Here is a 23,093-nt window from a genome sequence, read left to right as displayed (position 1 = left end):
CAGGCCATACAATCAGCCCCTAGGGTACACCAATAGTAACTGGCCTCCAGCTGGACTTTGTGCCACCATTCACAACCCCTCAAGCCCAGCATTTCAGCCAGTTTGCGATCCACCTCACTGTCTACTTATCCAGCCTGTACTTCATCATCTAGATTGTTAGTAAGGGTGTTAAATGGCAAAACCACTGCTGAAGTCAAACAGTATCAACTGCTCTTCCCTCATCTACCAACCCAGTCATTTTGTCACAGAAGGCTCGCAAGTTGGTCAAGCATGACTTCCCCTTCGTAAGTCCAAGATGACTATTACTGATCACATTCTTGTCCTTCATATGTTTGGAAATAGCTTCACAGGAGAATTTGCTCCATCATCTTCACAGGAATCAAGGTAAGGCAGATCAGTCTGTAAATCCCCAGACCCTCTTGCCCTTTTTGAAGGCAAGAGTGACATTTGCTTTCTGCCAATCCTCAGGAATCATCTTCTATTGTCACAATCTTTCAAAAATAATTGAGAGTGGCTTTGCTGTGACAACAGCTCCCTCAACGCTCATAGGTGTATTCTGTCAGGTCCCACAGACTTCCTTATAGCAAATTTGTTTACAGGTTCCCTTAATTGGTCCTTCTCTACCAAGGCTGTCTTCATTGCTCCAGACTTTTCCACTAGTCTCCAAGGCCTGGGACTCCAGAAGGCAAATCTTACCAATAAAGACCAAGGCAAAAAAGGCACCATGTACCTCAGGTTTTTCTGTGTTTTCCCTAGTCTTCCTTTGGCTGCTGATATAGTTGCAGAAGCCCTTCTTCTTGCCTTTCATGTCCCTGAACACTTACCTGAAAACTGAGGTCTAAAGCCACTCCCAGTCACATCTTTTCTACATTCCTTTACTGTCACTGCTCACACATGCACAAGCAGGAGGTGCTGTTAAGTTCAGATTCAAAAAAGTACAAAATAAGGGAAAAGGCAATTCTTGAAAAACTTCTTATTGCGCATGTTCTAACTTAACCATTTTGATATAATACAAACAAATGAAGGAAGCCTTAACCAACTGGTTAGAATTAGCTCCAAATTGTCTCTCTACCCTGCTTAACCTTACAACACAAGTATCATGCTAATGATGGTTAAGTTTGCTCCTGCAGTCAAAAATAGAGAGCCAGATAGATATGCGAGATGCACTGGAATGAACGTGATTAGGTAGCGAGACAGCTGTCTCCTCACCAGTAGCACAACTTCCCTGTTTATAACTGTGATGAAAGTGAATTGTTGCTTTCAGGAAACTGAAATTATGCACCTAGAACATACAGCTCTTTCATCTTAAGCATCTACCCATACCTTACAGCCTGCCCTGCATTTCTAGGGCACAGCACTGTCATACATATGTCAAGAGGTGAAATCTTAGAACAAATAATGTAAACAACTCAATAGGTCTGGATAGTATGCGTTAAAGAGCTCTGACCACACACAGCAAATGACCGAGTTCCTAACATGCACCCACTGAAGCCACCTTTTACGCCACAGGATAGTAAATGTTGCAGTCACATTTAAAGGGTGCTAGCAGCAGTTCTGAGAGTTAGTTACAAGCCATACTTCAGGGTGATAAGCTGGTTTAAACAAAGTATCCCAAACAAACCGCAGCAGTGAAAGCTCCAGAGAAGCATAGAATAGCTGGTATTAACAATTTGACATCTGTCAAGACAGATTAAAGTGAGATTATTTTCACACTTATAAAAACCAATGTATTCCCAAACTTTAGCCTGTCTTAAAATATTAAGTTATTTCAAACCTCTTAAGTAGGACAAACAAACCCCAGTTTTGTAGAAATCCAGATATACTTTAGCTGTCCATCAGCATTCTTGTCAACTACATTTAACTGAGTTGTTTAAAGACGAAAAACATATTTGGATTTTCAGAAAGCATCTGACAGAGGCTGATAAGAAGCATCATATATAAGAAACTAATTCTGAGAATAACAAGAAGTGGCTATAGGACTCCATACCAGTATCTTCTGTCCCTCAAGCTCACAAGTGTACATGGCTTTCACGTATTAACACAATTGGAATGTTCCTTTCCTACTACTCCTATTCCTCCTGTACGTAGGTATACATTGTGCCATGCTCTTGCTCTTCTGTCAGACAGTCCTCTCCAGCTGGAGGCACCCCAGCCACTCTGTGTGACATAGGGCAACTGTTTAAGGCACAAGGAGCCTGAACAACTGTAGAAACAGTGGAAGGCAGGAGGGGGGGGGAGAAAGAGAGAGAGAGAAGATGAAAGCAACAGTACATCCTTAACCAGTTCCCTACAAATCAGTGGCTCCCAAACTGATTTAACAGGTTTACAAAAAAAAACCAAACTTGGAACAAAACTTTAATTAAGTCTATTCCAAAACAAGCACCCATTTTGGCCCAGTGCTCTAGGTAAAACTCTAGTGCATTTACAAGTATAATCAGTTTGGCACAGTGTTCCTTCTTTCCAACATAAGTACTGCTATTTTTGTTTGACCCCAAACCACACTAAAAATTAAACAGCCAGCATGCAGCTGTTTCATCTACTTTACACACAAGCAGATCAATAAAAGTAGAATCACAGCTGAAGAAATGTTGGGAGTGGTATCTTCAGAAACAAGTCAGTGAGGTTTTTTTTTAGTGTCTGTTTAAGCGTAGTAGTGAATACAAAGATCTGCCAGAGACAGTATTTTTACTAGTGAAAATACATCATAGCTGTACAAACCAATGTTTTTTAACCTATCAGATTCAAAACTCCGTGGAAGAGGTACCAAAACAAGTACTAAAGTAGAAAAATAAGGTTCTACAAAAATTAGTATTACTTAAATTGTATTAATGTACTAGTTACCATTAACTTCCATGCACTCAAAAAGCAAAACTGTATTACTTCTCAATGCAAGAAGTGAAAATCCAGGTATTAGTGCAAGACCTGTGATATCTCAAGCCTCTCTAAAGGCCAGCACACCCAAAACTGTGCCCTTATCAACACAATTCCGACCAAGTATTTGAAAGCCTGACTTGAAACACTGCTATGGGTCACACCACTCGGCATTTATGTCTAAAGTGGCATCTGAGCATAGAAAGCAGAGACTGCTTTGTACCTCCTCAAGTTCTTTCTGCACACATCCAAGGAAAGTCTCATTGACTGACAGGAAGCATTTTTATTGTTAGTTTTTAAAATAACTATTTTTGTTCAGAAACTGGTAGCATTCAGTAACTAGCAGATACACAATTTAACAGAGTCACAGTATGTAGTTTCTCAGCAAAACATGCGTTCAGAAAAAAGCTTCAGCACAGCAAAGTAGACAAGTTCTTACTAGTGATCCACAAGTCAGACATGGCTCATCAGACAACTCCATCTGGTGCTTTACTACTTTGACTTCTACAGGAATGGAATTTATTTTACAAAACTTAAGAAACTTAGACTAACTAGTATAAATGATAATTTCTGTGCTATAGGCCATTTCATAGACTAACTAGTATAAATGATAATTTCTGTGCTATAGGTCATTGCATAGTATTACTTCTTTTTCCCAAAGAAAGTGTCTGTATTCATTACCAGATCTCACTCTATTTAATGGCCACTGTTAACAATCATCAACTAAAACATAAAATTTGTTGTACAGTATATCCTGTTCATGCTACATGAGCCTGGAATTATATATGTATAAAAAAATAATCATACCTGTATTGTGGGGAATGGTTTTCCTGCTACTTGTTTTTAATTACAGTATGCCCCAAATTGAACTCAATAGCTGAAGACCCTGGCAATAGTTTCTTATTCTGTCTTACAGATTTCACTGTACATAAGGAGAGGAAACATATCCTTAATAATGAGATTCCTTCCAGGGCTAGAAATATCATAGGTTGCTGACTTTCATATTGAAGACTGACAAGTTCATCACAGCTTCCCTAAGCACTAACAGTAAACTCTACTAAGCCAAATTTCTCAAAAGGACTTGCTTAAGGACATTCTGTTTTCAGAAATATCAGTAAGACCACGACAATGCTACTAAATACTACAATTTAAGTCCCCACCAGGTCACCTGTCTGCATTAAGTTGCACAGAAGTATACTGTGACTTCTGTGCGCAACTGATGAGAAAACAACCAGCAGTACACATTCATAAAGAGGAAAAAACAAAATAAAAGGTCTTCAGGCACTGAATAATGGATTTTTCTGCTAGCTTTCCCAAAGCACATTGCTAGTTTAATTACAGTTTTACAGTTTGAAATGTCAAGATCAATATACACAGCACAGGAAAACAATCACCTCAGAATACTAGATTACAAATGAAATAAAGAAACTACAACCCAAATACACGTATTTTATATTATACTGGTTACCACTGAACAAGAAAAACTGGTTTGCCCACATGGGCAAAAGAAAAGCATTACTTCCCCAACCAATGTTTCCTTAACTCAGGTTTACTAAAATGAGTATGAAGAATCCAGTGACTGTACAGATTAAAGTATTTCAAGTGGTCTGTAGTTTTCCTTTCTGAATATGTGAAGGGCAGAAAACAGCAACAGTGGTTAGCCAGTATACACTAAGATGACAGATGAGATAGAAAAGCCATAATGCCAGCGTATCACAAAGGATGTGAACTTAACACAGCTGAAAGGTTTGTGTGATAGCTGAATATTTGAAAACTTCTGACCTCACCAGCAGTTTTGAGAGTAACAAGAGCCATCCAGATGCAACACTTCACTAGAAAAGCTAAATCCCACCTTCTTAAGTATCTCTGAACTTTCATGACAATCTCCTAGAGAAGATACTTAGACACTTCCCCTCTTTGCCTTTTTTTGTTGTTTGTTTGTTTTTAAGTATCTGCCATCACTTGAAAAGCTTTGTCTGGAAGTAGCCAGATGTCTTCCATTATGGAATTATTAGCTATTCTGCTTTTTCAGAAATTTTGTAACTCCGGATAATAGTTATAAATAGTAAAGGCATTACAGATGAGAATTTCCAGTCACTAAGAGTGCAGTGACAACCAGAAACCTTACTCCAAGAAGATATATATAATCTATGGAAACAGAGATTTATTTTTCTTAATACATCTTTTTTTTAAAAAGAAGCCCCTAGTTTACTCAGTTTGAAACTGTTTCGAAGATTCAACGCTACTGTGGTACATATAGACCCCAAGACATACAGGATACTGTTTGAGCATTTTTCTATCCTCCCTTAAAACCACAGCACCTTACAAAAGGTGAGAAACAGCAACATTCAGAAAAGTGGGCTACCTTTCCATATTTCACACAGAACATTTTCTGTTTTCTCCAAACAAGGATGTGGTGGGCTGGCCCTGGCTGGACACCAGGTGCCCACCAAGGCTGCTCTGTCACTCCCCTCCTCAGCTGGACAGAGAAGAGAAAAAAATGCAATGAAAAGCTCATAGGTCGAGATAAGGACAAGGAGATCACTACAAATTACTTTGTCAGAGGCAAAACAGATTCGACTTGGGTACCAATCAAATCAGAGTAGGATAAATAGAAACAAACCCAAATATTAAAAACACCTTCCCACTCACCCCATCCTTCTTCCCAGGCTTAACTTCACTCCTGATTTTCTCCACCACCTCTCCTGCAGTGGCTCAGGGGGACAGGTGACACAGTTCCTTCCTCCTCAGGGGAGGACTCCTCACACTCTTCCCTGCTCCAGCACGGTGTCCTTCCCACGGGAGACAGTTCTTCATGAACTTCTCCAGCATGAGTCTTTCCCATGGGCTACAGTTCTTCACAAACTGCTCCAGCGTGGGTCCCTCCCACGGGGTGCAGTCCCTTCAGGAACCGACTGCTCCAGCGTGGGTCCCCCACTGGGTCACAAGCCCTGCCAGCCCACCTGCCCCAGCGCGGGCTCCTCTCTGCACGAGGCACAGGGCCTGCCAGGAGTCTGCTCCATCACAGGCTTCCCACAGGTCACAGCCTCCTTCGGGCATCCACCTGCTCTGGTGGGGTCCTCCACGGGCTGCAGGTGGATATTGGCTCCGCCATTACCCTCTGTGGGCTGAGGGGGACAGCCTGCCTCACCATGGTCTTCACCACAGGCTGCAGGGGAATCTCTACTCCCTGAAGCACCTCCTGCCCCTCCTGCACTGACCATGGTGTTGGCAGAGCTGTTCCACATATTCTCACTCCTCTCACCAACTGCAATTGTGCAGGTTTTTTCCCCCCTTCTTAAATATGTTATCACAGAGACACTACCACCACTGCTGATGGGCTCGGCCTTGGCCAGTGCTTAGTCCATCTTGGAGCCAGCTGGCGTTGGTTCCATTGGACACAGGGGAAGCTTCTGGCATCTTCTCACAGAAGCCACCCCTGTAGCCCCCCCGCTACAAAAACCTTGCCATGCAAACCCAATACATTATTGCATAAAATTTGAAAAGGGCATAAAAATGAAAACCAGTGCTACTATTTATGCCCCATTTTTAGATATCCTTGGCCATGAAAATTCAGCTTCCCCCCTCCATCTCCATTTCTCTCATCTCAGGGACATAATTCTTCAGCCTTAGATACAACACATCATAGGGCAATATCTTTAAAGTTAAGTATTACTAGCTTTATAAAAAAAACTTGCTTTCTTAAATATTAGTATTAAACTACTTCAATATCCATTTAAAGGAGAACTTAACTTTTTACACTTTTTTATGTCAATAAAGAAAATAAATAAAAAGCAGCTTGAATTATCAAGCTTTTAAATTCATCTGTGTCTATATACAGACAGAGGCAGAAGGGAAGAGTTATTATCTGTTTGTTTTAGAAACAACCACATATGTAGCATTCCAAGACTGATCATAAAAGATCTTCTGTGCATGCAGGGCGTGGAGCCACCTTTGAACCTTGCTAACGGGGTTTTGCATATGACAGGCTTAAAAGAATCCTTCGAAGTATTAGCTCGTGGCACATAACAATTTTCAGCTATGTTACATGGGTATCCAATAGGTTTGATAATGAAAATGTAAGTTCTTACCATACTAAAAAACATTATAGGTTCCGCTGCTCTTCCACACAAACTCATTCAATAGAGACTAAGATTTCTGTGTAAAATCACAGACCAAGTTCATAATTGCTAAAAATAGAGCATGACGGCAGTTTGCATCATACTACCATACACTTCTTGTGTTGCTACGACAAGTTGGGTTTTTTTCTTATATTTATTCAACTCACTGTCATCTTTCATAATAGTCTTCTCTCAGTGCAGAAAAGATGGTAGACAAACATACATGGAGCAGGCACAATTAACTTACACAGTAGATGTTTCTCAGCTCTGCCAGGTATTAGTTACAAAAGTCTGGGCAGTTAATTTCCTACTGCCTGATTCTACAGTTTAACTATATTTGGTTTTATTTAAATAAGAAAACAGAGCTCTTACATTTTGCTTATTTCTGTAGTCTGAATTTATGGTAACAATTTAGCTTTACGTCAAATCCAAACTCAAGTTACAGTTTCAGAGGTCTTCATGTACACTGCATTTCTCTCTTCAAAAGGCAAATGGAGAAAGACAAAAGCTCTTGAGTGGAAGCAACAGAGAAAGGGAGGAATGCATCAGCTTGCCAAAAATGTGCCACAGCCTCTACAATACAATGTTAATAATTCTGCCTAATGCAAATGCAATAAAGGTCAGCATTTTATATCCAAAGTCAATCCCTTTTCCTATTACTGGACAAAAACCACTATAGATTTTTTTTTAATTTTTTTTAAAGAATGACTCATTTTACGATTCCTTTAAATTGAAGGGTGCCATCTGAGGTTTCTAACAACATTTTTCATAAACTGCTTTCAGGTGTATGGAACCAAGTATTATTTTAAAGACTCTGGTTTGCTGTTTCTGGATTTATTTCCAAAAGTTTGGACAGCATTTCACACCAAACTAAAAAAAAGCAGTGAAGTACAATAGGTTTTTCAACTTCTTTGGAAAAAGAGCATAATACAATACTAAACTCCATCTTCCTGAGAGCCACTTTAAAAGAGGTTCATCTAAACAACTTAAAATAGATTAATTTGAAGCATATCCTATGCACTATTTGGAATACATATAAATCAGTTCATATCTTGTAGAAAGGAAAGAACAGGTTTTGACTTGCATAATTCAGCCATAACCACGCTGTAGAAATATTTGATTTCACATCCTGCTTTTTATACTGTAAATCCTCTTCATGTTCAGAAGATAAAAAGCTTCTACAAGGAATACTCCACAGATTCTAATGTTTGTTTCACACCTTGGGAGCTCTTGTGATGGCCGTACTAGCTATTCAGCAAATAAAGGAAGTGTCTTCTAAGCTCATTTGTAACGCATGGTTTCCTACACTACTAATCTGAAAATTAATCTGATCATACAGTAATACAGTAACAAAATCTTTCTTTTCTCTCTACTCAGAAGTCTCCAGACCTCCATAATACAAATATTTAACAAATAAAGAAGTGCAATCTCACTATTTCCTTCATAAGCTCCAAGCTTCTGCCACAAGAATCACCATTATCACAAACTAACCTCTATTATCATGATTTCACAGCGTTAAATAAAGGCATATAAACCTCATAAAATTTAGCTGCATAATATTAAATTCGAGTGGGTTAAACATATACTTTTGTGATCAATTAATTGTATTGATGGGTAAATGGGAGTCCACCAGGGAAAGGAACAGAAGGTATTTCTGTTTGTGTCCAGCAAAGATTAGCATTAGGCTTAATAATGCTTGTATTGTATTTATGCTTGGAAAGAATACATAACAGTAAAACATCCTATGTATTGTCCTGCTTGACTAACATGATCTCCTTCTACAAGATGACCCACCTAGTGTACAAGGGAAAGGCTGTGGATGGTGCCTTCCTGGACCTTAGGAAAGCCTTTGGCACCATCTCCCACAGCTTTCTCTGGAGACACTGGCTGCTCACGGCTTGGACGGGTGCACTCTGCGCTGGGTAAAAAGCTGCTGGACAGCCGGGCCCAGGGAGTGGTGGTGGATGGAGTTACACCCAGCTGGTGCCCGGTCACAAGTGGTGTTCCCCAGGGCTCAGTGCTGGGGCCAGCTCTGTTTAGTATCTTTATCGACGATCTGGACGAGGGGATCGAGTGCACCCTCAGCCAGTTTGCAGGCGACACCGAGCTGGGGGGAGTGTTGAGCTGCTGGAGGGCAGGCAGGCTCTGCAGGGGCATCCGGGCAGGCTGGACCCGTGGGCCGAGGCCGGTTGTACCAGGTTCAACAAGGCTCAGTGCCGGGTCCTGCACGTGGGTCACAGCAGCCCCACACAGAGCTACGGGCTGGGGGCAGAGCGGCTGGAAAGTGCCTGGGGGAAAAGGGCCTGGGGGTGCTGGCTGACGGCCGGCTGAACGTGGGCCAGCAGTGTGCCCAGGTGGCCAAGAACCCAACAGCATCCTGGCCTGTATCAGAAACAGCGTGGCCAGCAGGGCAAGGGGAGTGATTGTCCCCCTGTACTGGGCACTGGTGGGGCTGCACCTTGAACGCTGTGTTGAGTTTTGGGCCCCTCACGGCAAGAGGGACATTGAGGTGCTGGAGCGTGTCCAGAGAAGGGCAACGGAGCTGGTGAAGGGTCTGGAGCACAAGTCTTGTGAGGAGCGGCTGAGGGAACTGGGTTTTTTTATTCTGGAGAAAAGGGGGCTCAGGCAGGACCTTGTCACTCTCTGCAACTACCTGACAATAGGCTGTAGGCAGGTGGGGGCAGGTCTCTTCTCCCAAATAACAAGTGACAGGACAAGAGGAAACAGCTTCAAGTTGCAGTAGGAGAGGTTTAGATTGGATATTAGGGAAAATTTCACTGAAAGGGTGGTCAAGAGTTGGAACAGGCTGCCCAGGGAAGCAGTGGAACCACTATCCCTGGAAGTATTTAAAAGATGCGCAGATGCCGTGCTTAGCAACATGGTTTAGTGATGGACTTGGCAGTCCTGGGTTAACAGTTGGACTTGATTATCTTAAAGGTCTTTTCCAATCTAAATGATTCTATGACTCTAAAATCTGCCAATATCAAGAAACTGACAAATTCACAGGTAATAAAAAAGGACTAGTTATGGTTACGGATTCCTTCTCACAGTGAATTTATTTCAATATGAGTTATGACAAGTATAAGATCATGCATACACAAAAAGGAATATATCCTAAACTTCCATCATAAGGACTATCCCGGATCCTAGTTATGCCAGTAAGAATGTGAGGGCTAAGTGAATACTTGATGCTGCAAGAGACAGAAGAAATGACCTCAGAATGCGTAGGCAGGGGAAGCGCCATCGGCAGTCCACTCATCATGTCTCCTTCACACTTATCGCTGAAGTATTGCCTGCAGGTTGGGTGCCCACATTTCAAGAAAAGCTTTGTAGTATCAGGTCCTCATCCCACTCCCACACATACCTGAAAACTGAGTTCTTCTACTCAGGCTAAATGACTTCTGAAATATATAACAGAAAATTAAGCAACTAGATCATAATCTACATGACAAAGACTTCAAACTTCTTTTCATCTTTTGCTTTTTTCCTGCTAGATCAAGTAGCTGGCATTTGATACTAGATTAATATTTGTGGCTTACTTTTAGCCACTGGAATAATTTGCCAAGGTATATGAGGAGAATCCAACATTTTAAGTTTAATAAAAAAAAAATATAGGGTGCGATTTACAGCATAAGCTGTTGTTCAACCAAAATATGGGCTTGCTGGTTTAGGTCTATTTTGTATAAGCTTTTACCATAGATGGTCACCAAAAGAAACTGTATTGCATCTAAATTGTAACTATAAAACAGGTTGAACTAGTAAAAGATTTGCAGTTAGGCTACATTGGTTTAGTACAAAATTGTGCCCCTAGGAAAGAAACAAAATGAGGAAAACAGACTCAACACAAGCCTCATCTGAACAAGAAGTTAAATGTGGAGACAGGAGTAGATGTCTGCATGACAGAGATGCGATTCGTTGCATTTTAAAGCTGCCACCTTCCTCCCTTTTTTTTTTTTTTAAAAAAAAAAAAAAAAAAAAAAGAGCTGCTAAGGTGGTGAGGGCAAGGGGGACACCCAGCCTGAGATACCAGGTGACTGCTCCCTAATACCTCTAGGCTGAACGAGCTCACCATTCGGCGTGGTAAGCCTTTATATAAGCTAACACACATTGTCTAATTCTTTTTTTTTTTTCTCTAAGTACTTCTTCATAAACATTCCTCTATCAAGACAAAATTTCAGTACTATTACTTGCTAAGTTCATCCAAACACACTTGAACCTCCTAGATAAACCCACATACTTTATAAGGTATCAGAGTCCTTACCTTAGATGAAGAGGGAACTCTGTACCTTATTATCCTGATAGGGAATTTCATGAAGGTGAACACTTGGGGTGCGCTTGGCACAGGCAAAGGGCAAAGGCGCAGCTAGCTCAATACCTGTATCCTAATCTGAATCACAAACTATATGGGAGGAGGGCAGTTACACAAAATTTTGACATAGCAGTACTCCAGATCCCACAAAACTTTCATTTAAACGGAACATTGCCTCCGAGACAAACCCTGGACTAAGACACACTTCACTAGAAGTCAAAGCATTTGTCTCCACTGTTCTTTTGGGTTTGTTGTTTGTTTGTTTTGTGGGGGTTTTTAAGTTTTAGTTTGAGTATACTAAGAGCGTATCAGTTTAATTGGAGATGTGCTAAAATACATATTCCACACCACTGAGCTATGGGAATGAATGTTATGCTCTGCCATTAAAGAAATATTACTCCTTTTTGTTCTGCCTATCGGGATGAAGAAGAAATACCAAAAGACAAAGTTTGGGCTGTTGTGGTTTTATTTTTTTCTCCAGAGAGGAAAGAAGTTACAGCAGCTGTATTCTCTGAGCGTAGATAACTCTAAATGTGGGACCCACTTTTGCACAGCTCACTGTTTGCAGACTGAATCAATACACAGAGACAGTCTCATTATCTAGGATAAAGGCAGGCTGAGCTACAGTGTACACACTGTCCCCTGCAAGAAAGCCTGGCACCCACTCAAGTACAATCAGCCCAAGACCACTGCTCATAAAGCCAAGGAGCTACAGAGGTACCTCACAACCTCCATCTTTCCAGGGATAGCCAGCCCAGGTGCAGCACCAGCCCCACACCGGCTCCCCAGCATTGGAACCACCCTGGGAAATGCAGGGACAGCAGGGGCCCAGCACGGCTCTCCTCTGAGCAGCCCCTCTCACTTCCCCCTCACCCTTGCAAAAAAGCAAAAGCAGACTGGGAAGACCAGTGAGCCAGAGCAGCTCTACAAAAAGCAGCATCTCTACAAAAGGCAGCATCTCTGAGACAGACCCAGCACTGTGCAGCAGCTACAGAGGACCAGAGTGGTACTGCAGCACAGAGGTCTGCCCAGTACAGAACCAGCTGTTGGTGGCAATGGTAATTCTGCATGGAGCTTGAGAGCAGCAGCTGTACTGCTTCCCCAGTCCAGCTGGGAGCTGATAACGCTGCTGGTTTGGATGCACAGTAATAACCGCAAGCCAACAGACCTTGCAGGATCTGAGTTGACTTTGCATCTATGCATCTATTACTCAGCAATCCAGAGAAAAATCCCAAAACAAAGGCAAGTATTGACTACACTTAGGCATTACAAAAGGTCAGAAACAAAACAAAAAATTCTGTCTTAAAGGCTGGATTTGGACCCTAAGCTAACAGCAGGCTATCTCTAATGTAATAAGTAGGCTTCAAAGTATGGCAGCCACTAATAGTTCAACACATCAGGATTGAGTTAACAGCAACCTACAGTTGATCTTTTCAGAAAGTACAAAGGATAACCTACAACCTGCAAGTTCGGGTTTTTACTCCACCTGCACCAATAACATCTCTGGAAGGGTATTAAAAAAAAACAACAACTGGGTTTTTAAAATTTTTCAGTGTTGACGAAGCCTGTTCCACTTGGAACTTCACGGTTAACTATAATTAAGGCACTGTAACACAGAGTTTGCAATTGGTAATTCTGCCAATGCTAGGAATCATTTCAGTAGACTATATAAACTATTGCAAGTCAAAAGGTAAATGCTAAATTAAGTCTGTCTTCATTTTTCTAGTTTGTGACTGTACTAACACCAACAGTTTTTCCTAATACCAGGAGGTTTTCTGCTAGGTAGACTTCACAGACTAAATTTAAAGCACATTACACCAATTACTAAAAAATGCATTTCACAATTTCTTTTGGACTTTGGCAACCTTCTTCCGCAGCTATTAGAGCAAACCTTTGAAAGATTTGAACCATTTATACTGAGAGTTTCAAAAAGTAACTGACATCTGCCTTCATTGAAACAATTAAGGAAGAAAAGCAGAAGAGATTGCTTTAATACAGATTTAAGCAAACACTTGTATGTAACTGGAACTTGGTATTTTTTATTGTATTATTAACAGTAACTAGACCTCATCTTAGTCCTGCTTCATTTGAATACACATTTTCAAGAATGCCAAGCTGAAAGCGAAGAAAACCTCTGAGAAATTCAGCCTTTTCTCTTGACACCTAAACTGCCTTCAAGTTTGAGAGCACAAGAGAAGAGATAATGAATTAAACTGGTTCACCTTACAGGTGAAGTATGTCTCCGCTACCTTCACAGATTCTTTGTGTGAAGAACAATCTGCCTCCAATATCATGCACTCCAAAAGCAAGGAGATCCTCTATTGCAAGTCTGCATGTTTTAGACTCAAATTCAACAAATTTAGCTTTTGCAGAATTTGTTTTGCCAACAGTACTAGATGTAAAGATACCAGATACCAAACTGCTTCACTGTCAGCACACTGCCCAATTTCTGAACATATATATTCTTTTCATTATGGCGATTATTTTTGGTTTAAGTTCTATTTTGTGACTGAAAGCTGTATACTAAGAATAGTACAGAAGATTAATACAGAGCTTATCTAGAGATGAAGATTTCATGTTTGTTTGGTAACGGTATTAAGACAAATAATGACCTCTAAAATTATTTTAATCATCCAAAAAACAAGCCCTTTTCTTAAAAGTTGATGTTATCCATTGTTTCTCAGTGCTGCTAATACTCTTTCTGGAGAATATCAGCTTGTATTCAGCCTCCTATAGTGAGAATTTTAAAATTATCACATACCCTTTGAGCACTTGTAGTTAACATTACCGTAGTCCCAGCAGAGGCTCAGAAGCCAAACTGGAGGTGGGCATTTTTCCATCTCTACTGCTACCAACTGAGCCAAGACTCTATTAGCAACCAGGTTGAAACCGCCTTTAAAGGATGGATTCCTACAGACAAAACTTCATATTTTAAGTCCTGTTAGTTGAAAAACATTACCCATTTTCAGTCATTGTTATTTTCCAGCTTACCCAGCATATAAGAATTATGTCATCTGCTTCAGTGGATATATCTTCACTCTCAGCAAAGGCAGTCACAGAGGAATTTTGGGTATTTATGTATTTTATGTATTTTAACACAAATTCCAGTTGTTAATCATGAATACCGCTAAATTTATGAGCCTGAAAAACTTCGGTTAGCATGACCGGACTAATTGCAAAATGAAATTACAGACTTGTGACATCATAACTGTGAGATCCTTCCCTCACTTTCATATCCAGAACTGATTTTAAAGGAATTATGGTAGACCTTGTGGCTCCAGCATCCATAAAGGAAAAAAACAAAACAAAACAAAAACACACAAGCTTTGCTAGTCACCTCCATTTAAACATATAGTTCTCACTGTACACTTACAACCTCTAATTACTTAATTTCTTTCCCCTTCCCCGCCCCCCCCCCCAACCCCCACCTTGAAGTGTCTTTTGAACATACCCTTTTGTCTTCAGGAACTAATGTACTTTTTAACCTCTGAAAATGAAAAAAAGATCAAACTTCAAACTTAAAATAAGGCTGTGGGAGGAAGAAAAAGCTTGTCTTACACCTGCCTCCTCCAGGATCATTGCTTACATTAACCTAGCGTGGGACCCAAGAGCCACAAAGCAGAACATATGTTGAACAGCAAGAGTTTGAGAGTAACACATTCCTCCACTCATGTTGCTAGTACTTCTTTGGTGCAGACATCATTACCTCTGTGCTAATAAACCAAACCACTTCACTGGAAAATAACCATGCACTGAGTCCTTCAGTTTTTTGCAGGAAGATGTTCACTTGCACAGTCTAGCCAGAGGTCTCTGCAGCCTGCAGGTTAGCAATCTCTCTGAAACCAGCGCATGATCTTTCACCTACGGCAGCAGCAGGCAGCAAAGTCCTCCTGAAAGCACTTGTGGGACTGAGAGGAAAGGTGCTGATGTAGAAGAACAAGAGCTGGAAACCATATCCAGGTAAAAGCTTTCTCTTAAGCTTTGCCTGTTCTGAGCAAGCCTCACTAAGAAAGAAGTAGGAAATGTTTCATCTACTCAGTATGAAAATGTGCCTTTCCAGGACAAGATCTGCCCTTTCAAGCTTTCTAAGAGTTTCAAGCTTTTAAGCTTTCCCACTTGAAGAATAATGGGAAACTGGGTTTGACAAGAAGAAAATTAATTTTATTCAGGATCAAGTTTTATGAAATGAGAGCAGAAAAAAAACAACCTTTCAATATCAACTAAAAAGGTGGACTTCAACTGGACTATTTCAGTGTTAAACAAAAACTGCTCTCCAAAAGCCTCACACAACATTTCCATTAATATGCATTCTCACTTTGAAGACTCTCAGCCTTCTTCCTAGTTCAATTTCTGTTAATTCTTCACTTTGAAACAAACCTGTTCACATTCATAGCGAACAGCTTGTTCTGCCAGAAGTCACATCAGAACAGCTGAAAAGTTAGAATACGAAATAACTGCTATCAGAATTAAAACAAGTTGGATAAACCTGGCTGGACCAAAGGCAACTTGCCAAAGGCAGTTCATTCTCACTATAATTTCAGAAAATTAAATGAGTTACATAACTAATCATTTCAGGGAGGATGTCAGCAAATAACTTGGATTATCAATCACTTTCATTACTCTAACACCTCCTTTGTATTAAACAGTGCTCAAAGGCACCCATTATTTATAGTTTTCCTCTGGCTCAGACTGCTCTGCAGCTATCTTCTTAGGGTATATCTGTAGGACTATCTCTATGCCTAAGCACAAGCTTCCCACTTCACTTTCAGGTAGCCCTCTCTGACACATATCAGCAGAAGCCCTGTGCCCATGTACAAGCTATTTCACAAAGATGAAGGCATCAAGGAATTTAAAAAAAAAAACAACCAAACAGTTTCACAAAACAATGCAAGAGTTGCTTGCCAAATTCAGAAAGGATTTTTATCTTAGTCTCCAGTAAAACAGGGACAAGATACCTAATTCTGCTTTGCCTGGAATAAATAGTCTCAGACTTTAACAATCTTAATGTCTGTCTACACATAGATTTATACTGGTAGGGCTTTTCTTGAAACACCAGACACCCACTTTTGAAGACCCCATCATACAAATAACCCTGCATTATTTTAGGCATAAAAACAAGATTTATCCAACACATGCATACAACTTCTTGGATCACCTTTACAACATTAACACACAGAAGACCTGACAACTCCATTCGGGAAAAAGAGCCAAATCAGAGCTGCACCGCAGCAAATAAGCTATTTGGTGTCACACACCAGAATGAAGGGGGTAGGGAGAAAAGTACACAATCATTTCTCTAAAATTGACCATTCCTACTACAACTCAAGCCCAAATAATGCCCTATCAGTGAATTACTAATACTAACAAATTTAGAGGCTTTCAAAGCAAAGAGTACTAATAGATTACATACAGTGTTCAAATGGCAAAAGCACCTGGACTTTATAATGGCACACACAGTTCTACATCCACAATAAAACTGAGCCTAATACAGTTATATTGGGAAGTCTGGGGCAAAAGCAGACTCCTTTTAATAAAATCAAAGCATACATAATCCAGTAAGATTTTTCTAGATCAGCTGTCCTCATCACAGAGCTAAACAAACTGGGAAATCACATTTCAAACTCTGCTGTTTACTGCCTATTTAAAGTCGGACTTGCACACCGCAATGCTCAATCACCAGTCTTCAAAGAAAGAGAGACTGCAAACTAACAGAGTCAGAAAATTCCATATAAATGTTAGGGATAAAGTACTAAGGTATAGCTGAATAAACACAGCAGGCATCTTTACCAGGAAAACAGAGTAAGTGTACTTAATACTCAGTTTTGCCTCCAAAGTCATATGTAACATGCAAGTTTACTTCAAAATAACTGTTAAAAACAGTGATTATTTAGACAGAGTATTACAGAAAAGCTGGATGGAGCAGACTGAAATTAAACACCTCCTCCTACCCAAATAAATTTTAGTGAGTCTATAATCATACAGCATTTCTTTCATGGCTAAAATTCTTTAGCTCTTCCTTAAACACAAGGTATTTACCTCACTAATAACTGGTCGATGTGATGAATTGTCAAACTTAATTGAGCTCAGCTATATTTTAGGTTTCCTTGCTCGGGTTATGTAAAGTTAATATTTTTTTCCAGAAATTCTGTACTCTTGGCAGACCTTGTTTGGGGCCTAACAGCCCGATAATCAACGTTACCTGTCCAGATCTGGGTACCTGGTACTGCCACATGCTTTTGCTAGAAAGGTAAGTGGTAGTTAACATTAAACATACTGATTTGATGTTTCATAACAGAGTGACCATGTCACAGCTATAGCCAGTAACAGGTTAGATACAGTGAATCAATGGTTCCACATATTTAACAAGTGAAATACAGGCTTTTACAGATTGTACCGAACAATTAAGGCAAGTGGCTGTACCTGTGCTCCCTGGTGCCTCAGGGTTTCAAGCGCAGAATTACAAATTCTGCTGTTTCACACAGCCTTTCTGAAAGCAAGAGCTGATTAAATGAGGAAATTTCAGCAACTAACATATAAATGCTTATTTCCATTACAGCATTTGTCTCAAAAACAAAATTATTAAAAAATCAATTTTCAGACCTCCCTGTGTTTTAAGAGGTGGCTCCTGAAATAAATAAGGTTTCCTAGGCAGACTACGCAGATAAGAGGCTCCTCTTCTTTCCCGAGAGGCAGAGAGAAGAGCAGTCAGCAATGGGGTGACAGAAAACAAACAGTAACAACCCACAAGCAATAACTTCCTCCTTCTTACAGCCTAAAATTTGCCATTGCTCAAGTTTTTGCGTAAGTGAAGTTCTGCAACACACCTGTTCTCATGCAAGCCCAGAACTTGTTCTCTCTAGTCATAGCTACACAGCTCAGATACCCAACACATCTCCTCAAAGCTGGTACTTCCTCACCACTAAACATCTAACACCAACGTGCCATTTGACCAAGTAGCCCTCATTCAAAGCAAAAAACCACACATACCAAGTAAGAGTATAAATCCATACGCTAAAGCGGGGAAAAGATGCAGCGCTCTACAGTTCCCAAGTCAGTCACCACAACTTCTACCATCCTCTCTTCCTTCAGAAAGGGACCCTGACAACTGGGCTTGAAGGCCATGCTTGCCCCTGGCCACCTCTCTAGTCCAGCGCATCTTTTATTACTTTTTTCTGATTGAGGAATATCTTCAAAGGGATGGCATGTCCCCCTCATAAAAAGCTGAAACATTTTACTCTTTCAAGGGCAATCCTTTTTTGTTTACTTTGTGCAACTTCCTCCCCCTGAAACACACAACTTTTTTTCTCTCCTACCATCTCAAAATTCATCAGCATGACACTTCCACATGGAAATCCAAGCTAGGTTTAACTAGATGCAAATTATCTTCTCTACTCACTGCACTGCAGAACCTAAACCAATGTAAACTACAATCCCTTCACATTTAAGACCAGGTTGCAGCAGGTGGTTGTATCAATCCAGCTGCTCATTGCTCCCCCTAGTTCCCTTTCTCCATTACACCAGCATTTGCCAGACCACTCAGACAATTCAGCTCATCACAGCAGCAGAAAATACCCACTTTTTGTTGGTTTCACTGGATGGTTATGGTTTATGAAAGAGTCAAACATGAAGGCACAGCAGAACCACACAATGGGCAATGAAACCAGTTCTTCCAGCAGCAGGAAACAGGTTGAGAATTCATGAGATATCCAGGGCCATCCTTAGACGTCCCCAGTAGTGTCATTGCCAGGATTAAAAATACTTGTTAGTGAACAGGACTTGCTTGGGAAATACATTTTTGAGCTTACAGCTCACATCCTCAGCTGCTTCTCTGAATGTCATAACACTGCCTGGAGGCACATCTACCACCTCCTTCAGTGGTGTTTTAGAAAGAATAACCCATGAACCACATAAATGTTTTAAACTTCAAAAGAGGCTTACAACTATAAATCCCGAGGGTTATAAGCATCTTGCAGCTTAGAATGCAGCACCTTAACCCTAGAAAGTAAGAGGACTTGAGTCTCGTCTCTGTGTTTTATTTGCTATCCTGAACAGTAAATACCCTTTCTCTTCAATGACATTCTCACATTCCTAATTTTCCACCGTGCATCACACATCAGAACCAAAACATGATTCAAAACCCTGAGTGCGGCATGCCAAGAACCTTAATGTTGCAAAACTTAAGTCTTCTGGATTTAACCCCAAATAATCTATTAGTAAATAGATTTGTATAACAAAATAAAAATTAAGCCAGATCTCACAAGCTTGGCTTCCACTGAAAGAACCTGCACCTTTTGCCTTGAAGTTTCTATGGGAGAAGGTTAAGGAAAATAAGGGGAAGAAAAAAGAAGGAAAAAAAAAAAAAAAAAGAGAGAGGCTCCATCAACCAGCTTCCTCTTCAACAATCCTGTACCATACAATGGAACATTTTAGTTTGCAAAATCAGCAAATAGTTTTCAATTTCCTTCAACATCCTTTACTTTCTGTGTACCACAAGAATTCTATTTTGGACGAGTCCTACACATTGGATTTATTTCACTGATTGAACACAGAATTATACAATCTGTTACTATCCTCTCTCCCCCTTCCTGTTAATGTGAATTTCTGATATTCAGATGTTCCATTAGTCACAGTTAAAGAAACGTTCTGCTACCTGCTTAAAGACCACTACACAATTACATAGACTTACTACAAAACAAAGCAGAATTTAAAGCATGTTAAACTATTCTGACTGCTTTTCAGATAAACTCGAAGTGATATTTCTATTCCCAACAATATGAGTCATAAAAACCTTAAATGGACGTGAAGAACTTCCCTAATTTTTCTGTGGACAAGACAGAGTAATGAAATATGTTATAATCTAAACAGTAACCAACTCACACATTGTCCATGCATCTGAACTTAAAATGATCCCAACTTCATTAGGAAATTATAACTGTAAGAAAATAATATGTGTTCATGACAGATCTCTTGGTTAAGTCCTTTACAAATGTTATTGGGACTAAAGACTTCTGAGAGGGTATTTGGACATGGAATTCCTACCTTCAGGGAAATAAAAACAACTTCTAAATTGCATGAAAGGAAAGAATTAGCATTAAAACTCACAAAATTCTATATCCCACTTCCAAACTTAAAACAGCAGATAATGAAGTCCCCAAAGTAAACAAACTATGCAATATCCAATTTAAGATAGTAATGCAGCTTACTTTAGCACCTAAGCATAAATGAGATTGATGTCCATATACTCCATACCAGGATTACTAAGGTAATATTTTCTTTTTCTTTTTTTTTTTTTAACAGCCTTTTGAAGCTAAATAAGTACTCATTAATGACACCTGACACGGTGACTATTGTTTGTTTGTTTTTAGAAGATGAAAATACCTAATGTGGTGCTTCTGAAATAAAAAAACTAAGCAAAAAAAAAAAAAACCACAAGACCATCCTTGCTGCTTCCCTAAACTAATAACTGCCTTCAATCATTCTGACATACCTAAAAGCAGCAAAAGCTAAGCATTACCACAATTCAACAAACAGCTTTGCTTAGACCTTAAGAGCTATTAAGTCCTGAGTGGAAGGGCTATTCACAGTTCCATGTAAATAGCTGTCAAGAGAAGCAATTCCCAGCATATTTCACACTGGCACCATTCCTCACTTTCTGAAAACAGAATGTCCCAAGAATTAGGCCTGCAGCTTTAAGCCAGCATTATTTAGAGCCCTACCAAACATATATGCCTCATAAATGCTGCGCCACATGGTAAACCAAGGAAAGTGCAGTGTAAAAACACAATTTTCAGCCATGAACTGCTGGTTATATCCACAAATGCCACAAAATATATCTGAAAGCAAGACCTGGAAGATAGAATTAATTCTAACCTGAACTTCAAAATACCACAGCTATAGCCATTTTATACCTACCATAGAACCGCAGTCCTCAGAATTTGGGGGTGATATGTTGCACGACTGGCAGTCCCTTTTCACTGAAGAAACTGGGACAGCAATTCACAGTATATTGATCTACTCTACTACTATCTCTGCACAGAACTGGAACACATGCAGTGCCATCTCAAACAGATGAATCAACAAATACTTAGTTATTTCATGAAGATAAAGGCAAACATAATTGCAACTAATCAGTTCTTATACGTGATATGTCTTACAGCAGAAAGATGCATACTAGAGAGTTGCAAGGCCATCTTTGAAAGTGGTAAGCAAGCTTATGCAGAATTTACCTAGACCAAACATTGAAGCAGTAAACTGAACAATAAGCAGTCATTTATGAAAAAAACACATTAAGACAACTGGAGTAAGCACATTTGTATGTCTTTAGATGTAACTGGAGCCAATGTGTGAAGGGAAACAACCCAACCCCATAGCCTAGGTCTATAAAAGAAATGAAGTTTTCCATTCTTTGTAGAAAATCTGAAGACAGACAGATTTTCAGACTACTTCCCCCCCGTCCCCCCAAGCTAACATTATCATTAGCAAGTTAAACTGTATCTTCACAATCACCTCATTAATCATTTTAGCATTTGCCTACATTTTGCCCACACCAAGTGGTTCCACTTCCCACTTGATCTAATGCCATAAATAGCAAGACATCCAATTACTACTATTTACTTGTTGTTAGAGGGCTGTACAGCCTTTACTTGCAGAAACCCCTACTTCTAGGGCTATTACATGAGGGGACAGAACTAGGTCTGGCCACTGGATTGTGATACACTATATGGGGAGCAAGGCTAAGGCAATAAGCAGAAACCAGTTGGTTCAGATAATACCTTGGCATCTAACTAGAAACAGACAGCAAGACAATGTGGGTGGTAGTCAGGAGATCTACTGCCACTGATGGATTTGAGATGTGTTCTCACCTCCGAAACCTATATCCTATGACCAGACAAACAGCAGCTGGCTGTCCACATAACCAGAGCTACAGATGCCCCTCTATCAAAGAGGCACAGAGCCATCACTACCTGCGCCATGTTATTGGCGACCTCTCTCCTATGCAGAGATCAATTACGCATCTAGAAGAAACTCCAGGGAGAGAGCTCCTGAACGCATAATCTTCACCTCAGGTGGGACCTTCTGAGAGGGAGGGAGGGAGGCAGCCAGCACCACTTCCAAAATGTACTAGCTCACAGTTTCATTAGTCATATGCACCTGATCTGTGTCACTTCCTTTTGGCATCAGCACAGCCCCTCTGTTCTTTCTGCCCCACGCAAGCTCCAGTGCTGGCACTTGCAGAAACAGAGAACTGATCCTGTTGAAAATGTATGTGGAAAAAAGAAATAGTTTTTATTGTTCATTCAATTCAAGAAAGGAATATATAATCAAACAGTTCTGGGAAGCCCAACTGCAATTCAGAAGTACAAGAAGCTTAGCCATCACCAGGCAAGACTGGAGGTAAGTCACAATCCAGCATCTCAGAAAATTCCAGGATACATCACCTTTCCAAAAAGTTTCTTACCTCTGAATACCTACTTTATTTTTTTTCTGAAATGCAGGACATGCAAGAAGGTAATAAAACTATCAAATCATCCAAATTCCTGCAGGTGAGAGAAAACATCCAACAGGGATAGGCAAACTATTTTGTGGAAAACTGTTTTTTTTCCAACCAAGTGACCATACTCTTTCACAGCAAAGCAGTGCAGTAAATTATTGAGAAATTAAGACAGGAAATTGAGAAATAAGGAAATTAAGACAGACTCAGATAGATTTTCATCCTGGATTTCCTCAAAAATCATTATTTTGATCCATTTCTTTACCATCCTCAGGCTTTTCAAAACAATAACAACACTTCC

At 40.1% G+C, this 23,093-nt stretch overlaps 1 protein-coding gene across 10 annotated transcripts in view; it reads right to left on the bottom strand.

The window, feature by feature from the left end:
* NUMB (NUMB endocytic adaptor protein) overlaps positions 1-23,093 on the bottom strand; it is a 96,113-nt gene that overhangs the window by 65,865 nt on the left and 7,155 nt on the right. Inside the window, exon 1 of one of the 10 annotated variants that reach the window (XM_037396046.1) lies at positions 20,179-20,233. The exons of the other annotated variants lie outside the window; for them this stretch is intronic. The gene's annotated coding sequence lies outside the window, so the exon portion shown is untranslated. Of the gene's footprint in view, positions 1-20,178; positions 20,234-23,093 lie in introns of those variants that run through there. 10 annotated transcript variants of the gene reach the window in all.

The sequence above is a fragment of the Falco rusticolus genome, chromosome 7 (genome assembly GCF_015220075.1).
Source record: "Falco rusticolus isolate bFalRus1 chromosome 7, bFalRus1.pri, whole genome shotgun sequence".
In the NCBI taxonomy this organism is placed as follows: Eukaryota; Metazoa; Chordata; class Aves; order Falconiformes; family Falconidae; genus Falco; species Falco rusticolus.
This window is presented reverse-complemented; position numbering and strand designations above follow the sequence as displayed.